The following is a 14,674-nucleotide window of genomic DNA, read 5'->3' on the forward strand; positions in this document are numbered from 1 at the left end:
AGATACAAGTCTCAGCATTCTGAAGAAAAGTTTTTTCTAATCTAAAATTATTTTCCTAACCAAACTACCAATTAGCTATGAAATTAATTCAGGTTATTTTAAGATACATAATGTCTATAATATTTACCTCCTCTCTCTCTCTCTCTCTCTATGTATATATACTTACACACACACACGTACACTTTGTTTGACAGCTACTAGTTTGTGTTTCATCAAAATGAGAAGGAAAATAAAACAGGAAAAAAGGTGAACAGGAAAAGGTATGAGGCAAATCCCCAAGATGTTGACAGAGGAAGAGATCCATATGACACCCACAGACAGTCCACAGCAAAACAGATTAGAAAGCTCTTGAGACCTTTAACCATGAAGATTAAACAGAAACAATGCCTACAATATTTGAATGGAAGGAGAAGAAATTTAGATATTTGGCATAGAGTTGGGGGTTGAATTATTGGTAACTCTATTTGTAACAGGGTAGTCCCCAGGAAAAGGGAAGTTTCCAGGTTCCCTGCCCCACCCAAGGGAGGGTAGAGCTGAGCAGGGAGGGAAGAAGCTGGAGAGGCGAATGGAGAAGGAAAGAAGAAGGATGGAGAGCAAGGAGGAGACCTGGAGGAGGCACATGGAGCAGAGAGACATGTGAAGAAGCTGCGCTTGCTTCTTGGTCCTGGACTGGTTGAAACAGATGTGGATGAGAGGCCCAAGGGGAGGTTAACAAAGGCAGTTTTTATCTTGATTTTGATTTTGCTCTTTTCCTCCCAGACTTTTCTAGCTGTTTCTGACTTTTCCTGTGGGTCCCTGCAAGAAGGTGCTTTAGACTTGTGGCAGGCTTCCAGGTCTTGCTTTGGGCCAATCCTGTTTGGGTGGATTTTTACCCACAAGAGGATGGGTAACTTTGGGTGCTTGATTTGGAAGCTACATTCTTTGTCTTTTCTGTATTACACGCTAATTGTATTAAAGTTCTTTTCCGTTAAAGGTCTTATATGTTTTGTCCTAATGCAGCGAATGGCAAAACCTATTTAGAGCAGGCAGGTTTAGAGGTTCTGAGATATCCCTCTCCCTTCACTGAAACATGTTGAAAGCTGTACAACAACAGTCAAAATTAGTCATTAAGTCTAGGGGAAATAAAAAGTTGTACAATAATGATTGCCATAATTTCTTACTTGATTTAGCAGTTCATAGTTTTCACATAATCATAACGGAACATTTACCACAGAGATGGCAGTGAGAACTAAAGTTCAAAATTTAGAAGCAGAAAGAAATTCAGACATCTAGAATACCAAATGAATTCAATAAAGAGTTGCAAATTGTTGCTTCTACAAAGAAATGGACAAGATAGGGTTGAGACTGTTAGTTTTGGTTTCAAACTTATAAAATGAGTTTTCTCTTTAAAACCATGTATAATTTTAATCAAAATAAAGACTAGAAAAAGGGAGAAAGTAAAAGGTATCTGTACAAATTAATCATATGCAAATGGCTTCCTTGAGAGGAAAACTCCTGACAACTCTGATCATAACAAAGTGTTTTCATGTTAGTCTCTGTTTCAAAAAGCAAAGAGGTTTTTATTTTATTTGTTAAACAGTAGAGCATTGTTGTCATTTTGGGAGAAAAAGAGACCCATTCATTGTGACAAGTGGGGATAGAAAGCAGTAGGTTGACATATATTTAGGAAATCTGTTCAAAAGAACTTGCTGATTGCTATATGGATGGGGCTGGTGATAACACAGAATGAGTGAGAAAGGAGGCAAGGATCAAAGATTAAAATCCCCAGATTTCTGCCTTTGAGTGACTGGCTGGATGGTAGTACCATTTTCTGAAATAGAAGATGTAAAAGAGGAATAGAATTGGAAAGTCAGGAAAGAAGGCAAGTTTTGATTTGAGACATGAACAAATAAAGTAGCTGTGGACATCCAGACAGAGAAGATAGGTGGCAACTAGACAGAGAACAAGAGTTCATAAAAGAAGGTTTGATCTGGAAATAGTGGTTTGGGAATGTTACAATATAAATAAGATATTAGAGGGGGAAGGGATGGGGGAGAATCCTTCAGCAGGAACAGACCTGCTTTGGTAAACCATTTAGAGAGACCAGGATTCACAAGTCTATGGAAAGCTGATAATTATAACTTAAAGAGTTGACTAGTGCTAAATTATTCTAAAAGGAAGTACGAAGGGTTGGGAGAGAGTGGGATACCCTGTAGTTGATTGTTGTGTCGTGCAACACCACACTGACAAAGACACAGGAGTAGTGGAGCAGGCTGCACAAGGCAGGAAGCTGCTGAGAGCAGGATTCTGGCTGTTTTTATTAATCGAATAATCATAGAGCATCAGCTACTTGCATTAGGAGGACAAGGAGAAAGGGATGGGTGAAACTCAGGACTGTTATCTAGGGATTGGGGGACACGAGTCTGCTGACCATGTTATCAGCTTGATAACCAAGTGTTGTCACTGAAACTAGGCCCCAGACCCCCGGCCATGGTCCTAATCTTATCAACAAGGCATTCCACGGATCAGCTTCTGGGGTCCCTTGTCATACATTGGTACTCGCTCGGCCCCCAGAGCGTTCCCGGTCATATCTCATAATGTATGAGTTGGGAGTAAGTTTATGCATCCATCCTCAGCCCCCCAGGTGTTTCTGGTCATACCTCTTGATGCATCCCCTTCCCAGAGTGATCAAGCTTTCTGCTCCTGATTGATATGAAAGGCACCTTGTAAGGTTTGGCTCCCTACGGCCTAATCTTTTGAGTAAACTGTTGCACAGAACAATTTCCACAAAATCAAATGTCTTAGCAAGTCACTACAAACAAATTACACACAGACACACAGAATCTTCACAAAGCCCAAGCCAGTTTTTCAACAGCAAATCTACATATTAAACAAATACACTAGAGAAGCCAAAAATCACATTTGAGCTTATGGCAGCCAGTGCCATAGGGAAGCTCAATTTCCCCATGGGGCTGACTAATCATGGATGGCTCTGTCCTAAGTCATATTGGGTGCCAAATCTGTTACAGGGCAGGGAGAGGGGCAGCCCAGACCCTGCAAACCTGCCTGCTCTATATAGGTTCTACCATCTGCCACATCAACACAAAACATATGAGACTTTAATGGAAAGGAACTTTAAAACAATTAGGAAATAATATAGAAAGGCAAAGAATATAGTTTCTAAATCAAGCACCCAAAGTTACCCATCCCCTCACGGGTAAAAGTCCACCCAAATAGAATTGGCCCAGAGCAAGGCCCCAAAGCCTGCCACAAGTCTAAAGCATCTTCTAGTGGGGACCCACAGAAAAGGATCAGAAACAATCAGACAAGTCTGGAAGGAAAAGAGCAAAATCAAAATCAAGACAAAAAACCACCATTGTTACCTCCCCACAGGTCTCTCACCCACATCTGTGTCAACCAGTCCACGACCCAAAGGCAAGTTCAGTTTCTTCACTTGTCTCTCAGCTCCATGTGGCCCCTCCAGGTCTCCTTCTGGCTCTCCATCCTGCTTCCTTCCTTCCTCAGTGTCCTCTGCAGCTTCTTCTCTCCCTGCTCAGCTCCACCCTCCTTTGGGTTGGGCAGGAAACCTGGAACCTCTCCCTTTCCTGGGGACCACCCTGTTACAATATGATTGTGACTAGACAGTTCTGACCTTTGTATAGGAATGCAGAACTTCAGGTAACAATAATGGTGACTGAACAGGCCGCTTAAGTCTAACAGACCCACACAGGCTGCTTAAGTCTAGCTGACCCACAGTCGACAGTATTTTAAGGGAAGAAAAATACTCACGTGGAAATTTAAAGTTATTTGTTGCGCGCTGTGCCTTTTAACTCTTCATCCTTTTCTTCCTGTGAAATCTTTTTTTTTTAAAGATTTATTTTTATTTATGTATGCATACAGAACTGGAGGTGTAGGCCAGAGGTGTAAGAGGTGAGAGGATTCACCAGAGACAGAGTGGGGAGCAGAACAGTTCGATCTACTGAAATACACTGCTAAGGGGAGCAGTGGGTGAGACAGGAGAGGTCTGCTGCGCCATGTGGGTTAGCTCCCTGGCCCGGGATCAACTCAGGCATGGGTGGTGATAGCGCTGAGACTTACCCCTTATGCCACAGGGAGACCCCACTTGTGAAATCTTTAGTGAACACTGACTTTCTCAGTATTTTGTGTAGCAGATTTGCTTTTTGGGGGGAGGAATGACAAAAAGATGAGTTATATCTCAAGGTTTGTCCAGGGAAAAGGCAGACTTGGCCCACCAAAGATCAGGTTGGTTACATGGCAAGAGGGATCATCAGCTAAGTATTAGAAGCATTTGCAAATGTCCATAGTAAAGACTAAAACAAGCAGAGCCCTTTAAAAACCACTAGTTTGGGCCTCCCCGGTGGTGCAGCGGTTGAGCGCTGGGTTGAGAAGTTGCCCGCAGCCTCTGCGGCGCCGGTTCGATCCCCGGCTGCTCCCTGGCCACCGGAGGAGGGTCCCACATGGCGCGCAGACCTCTCCTGCCGCCCACTGCTCCCCTCAGCAGTGTACTTCGTCACTCTGCCTGTTCTACTCTCTGCTCTGGCTCTGGTGAATTCTCTCACCCTCCAGCGCTTCTGACTGTACCCACTGCATGTATAAACAAAAAACAAACAAACAAACAAACAAATAAATAAATAAAACATGAAAAAAAATAAAAATTAAAAATAAAAACCACTACTTTGTGGTTAACTGCGAAAGACTCTGATAATCTCAATCCTTAACAAAAAACAACTGGTTGAAAGGAGGAACCATAGCCTAGAGCAAATGCAAGACATTAGTTCCAACACAAAGTTATCTGGAAGGCTGAAACCACATGAACTCAGTCTTACAAAAAAAATGCTAAGTAAGGTGTGAAGAAAATGGGACTCATTGTTGTGGCTAAAAGCAATGTTAATTTCCTATCTTTGTGTCAACAAAGGTTCCATCAACTTTGATCCATTCATCAATATTCTGCTCCCATTCTATCACAACCACCTCAGAACCTAGGTTCTTACCCTGCTTTACTTTATTTGCTAGCACCTATCAACTTGAAATTGCATCATATATTAATTAACTTGTTTGTTAACTGTCCTTCTCACTGTGAGAACAGAGTTTATCTTCCATACTCTATTTAAAAATGTACCTGTCATGTAATAAGTACTTGGTAAATATTTATTTTTGAATGAATTAACTCCTATTTTGTTTCTACCTTTTGTCAAAAATGACTTTTGGATTCAAACAAGTTGAGAAAAGTTGGTTAGGAAGGAATTCAAGTCCAAAGCTATATAAAATGATACCAAAGTCATCTCATGATCACAAGTGATTATGATTGTCATTATTTATCCAGCACCAAGTAGGTCTCAGCACTATGCTAAGCACTTAACCTATCTCATCGAATATAATCTTCAAAGCAATTATTACTGACCCCATATTGTATATAAAGGAACTGAGTTCCCAGAGACCTGGGGAAATTTACCTATGTTAGGAAATGCCTAATTCAAAGGTCAAACCCCAGTCTCTCTGACTTCAGAGCCTGTGTCCTTAAGCACTCTGTAATTTGGCTTCATGAACTTAGAACATTTCTATACTATACTTAAATCCTTAGTACCTAGCCCAATTAGCTGTCAAGATCTTGAAATTAATGGATTGGCTTTGTGGTTCTTAAGAAATTAGACTGGTATGAGTAAGTGTATTTGTTATTTTTAAGAATAGTAAACTTGTGATGAAGGACCACAAAACCATATAGTTTAGTTGTACCATTTGTACTACATACACACATACATATGTATATACTATATATCCTTATCATTTGAAATACCCTTGGTCTAGGCATTTCAGTTTATACATCATCCACCACTCCCTTCTGTCTCCTCCCAACCATTTTATGTATTTTGATTTCCTGGCTGCTGTCCCCGCCCCACCTCCCGCCCCCCCCCAAGAAATTTTAATATATAACCTCTGAAAACTCTAGAAATCCGTCCCAGGAGAAATTCAAGGACACACATATCCTTACAAAAGCAGCAAAAATTGATCATTAAGAGCCAGCAATGGTTTACTATAAACTCATAAGACTAAATATATTTTTAAAGTTATTATATTGATTCTAAGGACAAGGGGGTGGAGAAGCAAAAATAGAAAGCAAAGTGCAGATTTTTTAAACCTACATATCAGACTATCTTAGAAGCAACTGCATCAGAACAGGAAACAATGCTTTCCTCTGGGAAAAAATGAGAGAGCTGGAGGACAGAGGAGGGAAGAAGACTTATTTTCTGTTGTCTATCTTAGTGTATCTTTTGGATTTTTATAGTTTCATGATATCATAAATGATGGAACCCTTGTTGCTACAAAGGCAGAAACCATTGAGTATATGCAATGGAATCCAACCAATGATCCTCACCTCTGGAATTTTCCAGAAGATTCTGAGCTGATGCTAAAACTACCTCCCCAGCCTTTATTGTGAGGCAGAAAAACCAACTGCCTTTGTTCTCAATTGCGATGTGACGCTAAATTCAGCTGTGTGTTGGAATGAAGCTAAGTTGTTTTCTCCATGACTCAGTCACCACTTGTCTTTATAATGCATCTTGTCCTGTTGAACCCATGAAGTCACCACCTAACAAAAACTTGCTTCCCTCTTTTAAAAATTTGGGTTAGTTGACTAATGTTCTTCAGTTCAGTTGAGAAGAAGATTTTTTGGCTGTGAAAGTTCTCTCTCTTCCTTTGCCTGCTGTTTTCCACAGATTTGAAACTTGAGAGAACAGAATGAAAGTTTCAAATCATCCTTTTATTTAGCTACTTGTTTTGAAAGATTTTTATGACTCTTTGCTTAGAAAATATTAGTCTTGACTTCTTAGCAACAACAAAATGCATCAAAAGATGTTATTAAATGTCCCTATCTTTTCTGAGAAATAAAATATAACTATTAGAGGGGACCTCCCTGGTGGCGCAGCGGCTGAGCTTTCGGTTGCGAAGCTGCCCGCAGCCTCTGCAGCGCCGGTTCGATCCCCGGCTGCTCCCCGGCCAACAGAGGAGGTTCCCACATGGCCGCAGACCTCTCCTGCCGCCCGCTGCTCCCCTCAGCAATGTACTTTGGTCCTTCTGCCTGCTCTGCTCCCCGCTCTGGCTCTGGTGAATTCTCTCACCCTCCCGCGCTTCTGACTGTACCCAGTGCTTGTATAAATAAATAAATAAATCTTTAAAAATATATATATAACTATTAGAGATAAAATAAACTTTATAACCTTCATGGGGAGTGGGAAAGAGCTAGGAGATTCGGGGAGGTGGCTGGAGATGCGAACAATTTAACTGACACACTATTTTTCCTCATTTGCTTTTTAAAACATTAAAAGTGTTTTTACTATTAACTGGTGGTGCAAAGGGTTAAGTCTCAACACTATGAAGCTCTCTGCAGCCACTGCAGCACAAATTATATCCTCAGCCACGGAGATACCCACATAGCTTGCCCAACCTCTCTTGTCTCGCCTGCTGCAACCACAGTGTATTTCAGTTAATCCGCCTGTTCCGCTCCCCACTCTGTCTCTGGTGAATCCTCTCATCCCCCACATCTCTGGCCTACACCCCAGTTCTTGTATGCATAGATAAATAAATAAATAATTAAAAAAAAAAAAAGCTTCAGGTGAAGCACAGTGGGAGTGTGACCAAGTATGTGGATAACCACCTGTACTTCATCCTAACCATGACCAAGAAGATGAAGGTGTCTCTCTCTTCCATTAGGAAATAGAAGCCTTTCCCATTGGCCATTGGGCCTCAAGGCAGGAATCTACTTTTTAAAAGGAAGGAATGAGAATTTTTACCTTTTAAGCAAAGTTTTTGAATGAAGAAATTGAGACAGTAGAAAGGTTAAGGCAGATGTCACTTGCCTTTGGGCAGTGACCTCTGGACATTTTATGTTTCAGTTCTGTAAAGTGAAATAGAAAAAAAAAAAAGCTGGGGCAAAAATTTGCATCAGAGATGGCACAGGAGAGTCTTTGAGAGCCTAAATTTCATGTGGCAAGTGCTGTTCCTGGCAAGAGGGATTTCCCTTGTACCAAACCCAAACCCTCCACATATCGGGCTCTTCACAGTATACAGGTACCTCCAAGCTGACAGCTCTTCTAATCTGCCTATGATCTGTAAGGTGAGGTATTTCTGTTTGTTGACTACCTCCTTTTGAGCACGAAGATCACCACACCATTTTTCATAACTGTAAACAAATCCATGAAGTCACTAATTTAGAAAGGAGGAAAAAGATATCTGGGGCTTTGTTTTGTTTCATTTGGTTTTATGCACAAGGCCATGAAGTTGATTCTTTTTAAAGATTTATTTATGCAAACAAGAACTGGGGTACAGGCCAGATGTGTGGGGTGTGAGAAGATTCACCAGTGACAGAGTAGGGAGCAGAACAGGCAGACTGACTGAAATACACTGCTGAGGGGAGCAGCGAACGAGTTATGAGAGGTATGCTGAGCCATGTGGGTAGCTCCCTGGCCAGCTGGGGATTGAACTCATGCTGCAGAGGCTGCGGACTACTTCACAGTGCTGTGCTTAACCCCTTGCACCACCAGGGAGGCCTGCATGAAGTTGATTTAAGATTTGGAGTTGGGGGCCTCCCTGTTGGTGCAAGGGGTTAAGACACAGCATTATGGAGCAATCTGCAGCCTCTGCAGCACAAGTTTGATCCCCGGCCAGCCAGGGAGCAACCCACGTGGCGCAGCAGACCTCTCCTGACTCGGCCACTTCTCCCCTCAGCATGTATTTCAGTCAATCTGCCTGTTCTGTTCCCCACTCTGTCTCTGGTGACTCCTCTCACTCCCCAAACCTCTGGCCTATACCCCAGTTCTTGTATGCATAAATAAATAAATCTTTAAAAAAAAAAAGATGTGGAGTTGGAAAAAGGGTAGTTTGGATAGTAAGTTTGAAAAGTCCTTGTGGATAACTGTCTCTGGCCATCAAGATGGGCATGTGCATTACTTGAAACTCTCACATGTTACATCTTTCATCTGGGAGACCCTGTGGAAACACAAGAGGCAAAGCCCCTTTGGGTGTGGGAAAAGGGTTCTCCTTTCCATGGCTGCCAGAATGGGCCCTGAGACTGCAGTAGAGCGAAGGGGCATTCTTACAGTGACACTTTCCTTGGAAGGGATGTGTCTATTAGTGCTGTCTATTAGTATCTGGGAATAAATAGTGAAAGAGAAACTGTTGGCTATTTACTTAAAAGTTATGAAGTACTGAATTTAGAAAAAACCTTTCACAGAACAAGGTAATGACAGCCTAAACCCAGAATTGTTTACTTAACCTCCTGAGTGAGCCAATCCTACTGAGACAATCCTTTAGCAACAGGAAAGTCAAGGGGCAAAAATGAGGAAGTCAGGAGCGAGGAGGAGCAATGATTCTTTACCCACCCCCCTAACATCCTATCCCCCCACCCTACCCCTTACCAAACACCACTTTATGCCAGGCCTTTGCATTCTGTAGTGTTCTACCCCAGCCCTGGTACCTTATCATTTTGATAAATATCTTGTCTTCTATGAATATATTATTTGAAATGATAATATAGACTATTTGCTATTTCAAGGCTGTGATATATTTTCCTAGTGGTTTGGTTTTAAAATTAAATAAGGTTTCATTTTTCCTCAAAAAAAGTGAAAGAAAAACATGCCAAACAAGATCCCACTGATTTTTGGCATCTCGACAATCAATTTGTTAGAAAAGGTAAGGATGAATGAATCAATAAAATTCAAGTTTTAATGCACTGTTCTTGAATGGCATGAATTTATAATGGATTTAGAGAATGCAATAATGGTGATTTATTTTGCATGGTTTCTGATTTAACTTAGCATCATGACAGTGGGCAAGGTGAAATTATGCCTTACTGTGCATTCTGGCTATATTAAATTATTGTATTGCTGAGCAAATGATATAGTTGGTCATGTTAAGAAATCTAGGGTTCTTTCACATGGAGCAAATGCAAAGTAGACTTGACTGATTTCCTTGCCTTTGCTTTGGTGCTAAAACTTCAACAATTTTTATGGGTTTTGTCCTACCTTCGCCCACCTTAAATTAGATGTTTTTCACTTTCTTTCCCCTTCTAACATTAGTAACATGTGTTTTTTTTTAATAGTAAATGGAATTATTTTCTTGGTTTTTTTCTTTTTTTTAAAGATTTATTTATTTATAAATTAATTGATTAATTAATTTATGTATTTATAAACAAGCACTGGGTACAGTTAGAAGCACGGGAGGGTGAGAGAATTCACCAGAGCCAGAGCGGGGAGCAGAGCAGGCAGAAGGACCGAAGTACACTGCTGAGGGGAGCAGCGGGCAGCAGGAGAGGTCTGCGCGCCATGTGGGACCTTTCTCTGGTATCCGGGGAGCAGCCGGGGATCGAATCCTCCCAATGCAGCGCTAAACCGCTGAGCCACCTAGGAGGCCCCAGTAACATGTCTTTTGAATTGAAACCTACTAGACCCTCTAGCTTGCAGACTTTAGAATTAGGTAATGACGATTGCAAATCTTGTTGCTTACTAGCTTTGGACTGTGAGTCAGTTACTTAACTTCTCCAAGCCTTTAAACCAAGGATATTGGTTCTCACTGTATCAAATTATTGATAAAATAAATAAGAGGTCAGTTAGTGGGGTAAAGTATCTGGCAGTTAATAAAAAGCAAGTTCAGAAATTATTGTTTGATTTCATGGCATATTTTTCTCATATTCCCATAAGTCTACTTTTTGACTTGTATATTCATATATGTATTATAAACTCAATTAAAAGGATTAAAATTTGGCCTTAAGGAGTGAAAGGATCGGCTTGGTAAAGAAAAGAAGAGCCAGGCCAAGCTTTCTCAAAGGAAGGGAAAATTTGTTGCGCCCCTGGCGGAATTCATGGACCCAAGGTGGGGGTTGGTGAAGTCGCACAAGTTGCCAGGGGGAGGCAGGCTTTTACAGGGTGAGGAGAGGTCAGGTGGGAAACTGGGTTTGCACAGTGGGAAAAAGTTTGTAGGGCTTGAGAAGATTTATTATGCTGGAGAGGTTCATTGTCTGATTTTTTTGAGGCAGGCTTCTGCATTCCTGCCCCAGGTGGACTTCCTGGTGGGCTTTTGTATTCCGACCTCCTGCATCGACCTTTCCAGGAGTCCTTTGAGATAGCTATGCTTACACCTTTCAGATAGCCAGACTGTTGCCAAACCAAGGTTCTAGAAATTTTGCAAAGTGCTCACTTCAAGGTGATAATGTTGAATTAAGAGGAGCCAAAGTTATTAAGTCATATTTAAGTCATTTATTATTTTAAATGAATGACTTTGTTAAGTCATTCTGCCTATCTTTGTATATATTTGAACATAACTATGCTAAAATAATGGCGGGCTCCTGGTAAGAAAGAAAAGTTGTTAAACTGATTTTGCAACAGGGTGGTCCCCAGGAAAGGGGGAGGTTCCCTGCCCCACCCAAGGGAGGGTGTTGCTGAGCAGGAAGAGGAGAAGCTGAAGAAGAGACTGAGGAAGGAAGCAGGATGGAGCCAGGAGACCTGGAGGAGGCACATGGAGCCTAGAGACACGTGAAGAAACTGCGCTTGTCTTTTGGTCGTGGACTGGGCGACACAGATGTGGGTGAGACCCATGGGGAGGTGACAATGGCAGCTTTTATCTTGATGTTGATTTTGCTCTTTTCCTTCCGGGCTTGTCCAGTTGTTTGTGACCCTTTTCTGTGGGTCCCCACTGGAAGATGCTTTAGACTTTTAGCAGGCTTTGGGGCCTTGTTCTGGGCCGATCCCATATGGATGGACTTTTACCCACGAGGGGACGGGTAACTTTGGGTGCTTGATTTAGAAACTAGATTTTTTGCCTTACCTGTATTGTTTCCTAGTTTTATTAAAGTTCCTTCCCATTAAAGTCTCATATGTTTTGTGTTGATGCGGCGGATGGCAGAACCCATTTAAAATAGGAAGGTTTGCGGGGTTTGGGCTGCCCCTTTCCCTGCCCTAATATTTTGAGTAAAATTGGCACAGAAAAAATTTTCACAAATTAAAATATCTTAGCAAGTCACTACAAACAAATTACACACAAACACACAGAATCTTCACAAAGCCCAAGCCAGTTTTTAACAGCAAATCGACATATGAAACAAACACACTGGAGAAACCAAAAATCACATTTGCGCTTATGGTAGCCAGTGCCATAGGGAAGCCCAATTTCCCCATGGGGCTGACTAACCACGGATGGCTCTGTCCTAAATCACGTTGGACGCCAAATCTGTTATAGGGCAGGGAAAGGGGCAGCCCAAACCCCGCAAACCTTCCTATTTTAAATGGGTTCTGCCATCCGCCGCATCAACACAAAACATATGAGACTTTAATGGGAAGGAACTTTAATAAAACTAGGAAACAATACAGGTAAGGCAAAAAATCTAGTTTCTAAATCAAGCACCCAAAGTTACCCGTCCCCTCGTGGGTAAAAGTCCATCCATATGGGATCGGCCCAGAACAAGGCCCCAAAGCCTGCTAAAAGTCTAAAGCATCTTCCAGTGGGGACCCACAGAAAAGGGTCACAAACAACTGGACAAGCCCGGAAGGAAAAGAGCAAAATCAACATCAAGATAAAAGCTGCCATTGTCACCTCCCCATGGGTCTCACCCACATCTGTGTCACCCAGTCTACAACCAAAAGACAAGCGCAGTTTCTTCACGTGTCTCTAGGCTCCATGTGCCTCCTCCAGGTCTCCTGGCTCCATCCTGCTTCCTTCCTCAGTCTCTTCTTCAGCTTCTCCTCTTCCTGCTCAGCAACACCCTCCCTTGGGTGGGGCAGGGAACCTCCCCCTTTCCTGGGGACCACCCTGTTGCAATTTCATTGAACACAGCATCTGTTTGGTATATTTCTTGCTTCTTCAGTGAGTTATCTGAGAAAAAGAGTATTTTCTTGTAAGTATTTCCCATTATAAATTCTATTTTTGACTCAACAGGTTTATGAAAAAATATTCAACATCACTTATAATCAAGGAAATACAAATCAAAACCACAATGAGATACCACCTTATGCCAGTGAGAATGACACATATTTAAAAAATAGGCAACAATAAATGTTGGTGAGGATGAGGAGAAAAAGGAACTATCCTATACTGCTGGTGGGAATGCACACTGGTCCGACAACTATGGAAACTGTGTGGAGTTTCCTTAAACTATTAAAAATGGAGATAACCATATGACCCAGCAATTCCACATCTAGGTATCTACCCAAAGGACACAAAAACATGAATTCAAAAGGATACCTGCACCCCTTTATCTACTGCAGCACTATTTACAATAGGTAAGATATGGAAACAACCCAAATGCCCAAAAATAGATGACTGGATCAAGAAGATGTGGTACAGATACACAATGGAATATTACTCAACGATCAATGAAGATAAACTCCTGCCATTCACAGCAACATGGATGAAGCTAGAGGATTATGCTCAGCAAAATAAGCCAGAAGGAAAAAGAAAAATATTGGATGGTTTCACTTACAGTAGGAATATAGGGGAACTATATAAGGGTTCAGGAAAAAAATAACAATAATAATAATTTAAAAAACAAAATTAGCAGGCAACTATAAATCAGAGACATTCTGCAGGGGAGGAGAAGGTAGAGGAATGAAAACAGGGGCAAGAAGAGCACATGGGACTATAGTGATGGTTCACGGGTAAATTGGTGGTGGGGAATTTACAGGGGCTACACCTAAAAGGAGAAAGCATACAAGCATACATTGTATAAAAATGAACAAAGATGTAAAATATATATATATAATAAATACATTCTATTTTTGCTTTTGTTTTATTATAGAGAGCAACCTACGTAACAATAATGATTTGTTTTCTCTTCAGCTAAACAGGCCTTGGCCTGCTTATACACCTGAAAGAGAGACACACCAGGGAAATCTAGGTAGGAAGCAAAGTGTTGATGAGTCAGCCCACAGCACACTTTCCCTGCGTAGATACTAAATCAATTAATGTCTAGAACTTGTTTGTTGCTCAAGTACTTGATTTAGCAATGACAATGAGATTGACGTTATAGCTATTAATAGAATCCCTTCTTTTTTCTGGTGGTGTTTGTTGCAAAAGTCAAGTGTTGCTTGTAGAAACCTAGGTATGTCATTATTTAGGTAAATATTCTCTAACTGAAAATTCACTGGTGGTTTTAGTTAAATTAAAAATGAGGCTGCCTTTCCTGCTCTGAACTATTTTACTGAGTTGTTTATAGGTTAAATTGTGCCAAGCCTGGTCTTCTCCACAAAAGCTGTGTTTTGCTGGCCTTTCAGGTGATTCATCCACTCTATGCACATAAAAATTACAGTTCACATGGTTCTTGTAAGAATTAATTAATGTTTGCTGTGTACTTTATGATCCTCGGATGAAAGGCACTAAGGAAATGCAGTGTGTCTACATCAAATAATAATATCAGCACACACTGTAAAAGAATGTTGGACTCTTTTGGAAATGAAAGGTGGACTATTAACTTAAAGTTATTTTTATTAGTGTTGACAAAAGAATTAAACAGTATTTTGAGGATATAATGAAACCTGAGATATTTTCAGGTAAACAGGTAACTGACAAAAATAGCCAATAATTCTGTTGGAGATAAAGGAAATAAAGCCATTTGCTTTTGGATATGCAAATAACAAAACTGAAAGAAAGGAAGGGAGGAGGGAGGAAGAAAGAAGGGAAGGAAAGAAAATGA

Source organism: Talpa occidentalis, unplaced genomic scaffold, assembly GCF_014898055.3.
Source record: "Talpa occidentalis isolate TD23 unplaced genomic scaffold, MPIMG_talOcc4v2.1 talOcc4.12, whole genome shotgun sequence".
In the NCBI taxonomy this organism is placed as follows: Eukaryota; Metazoa; Chordata; class Mammalia; order Eulipotyphla; family Talpidae; genus Talpa; species Talpa occidentalis.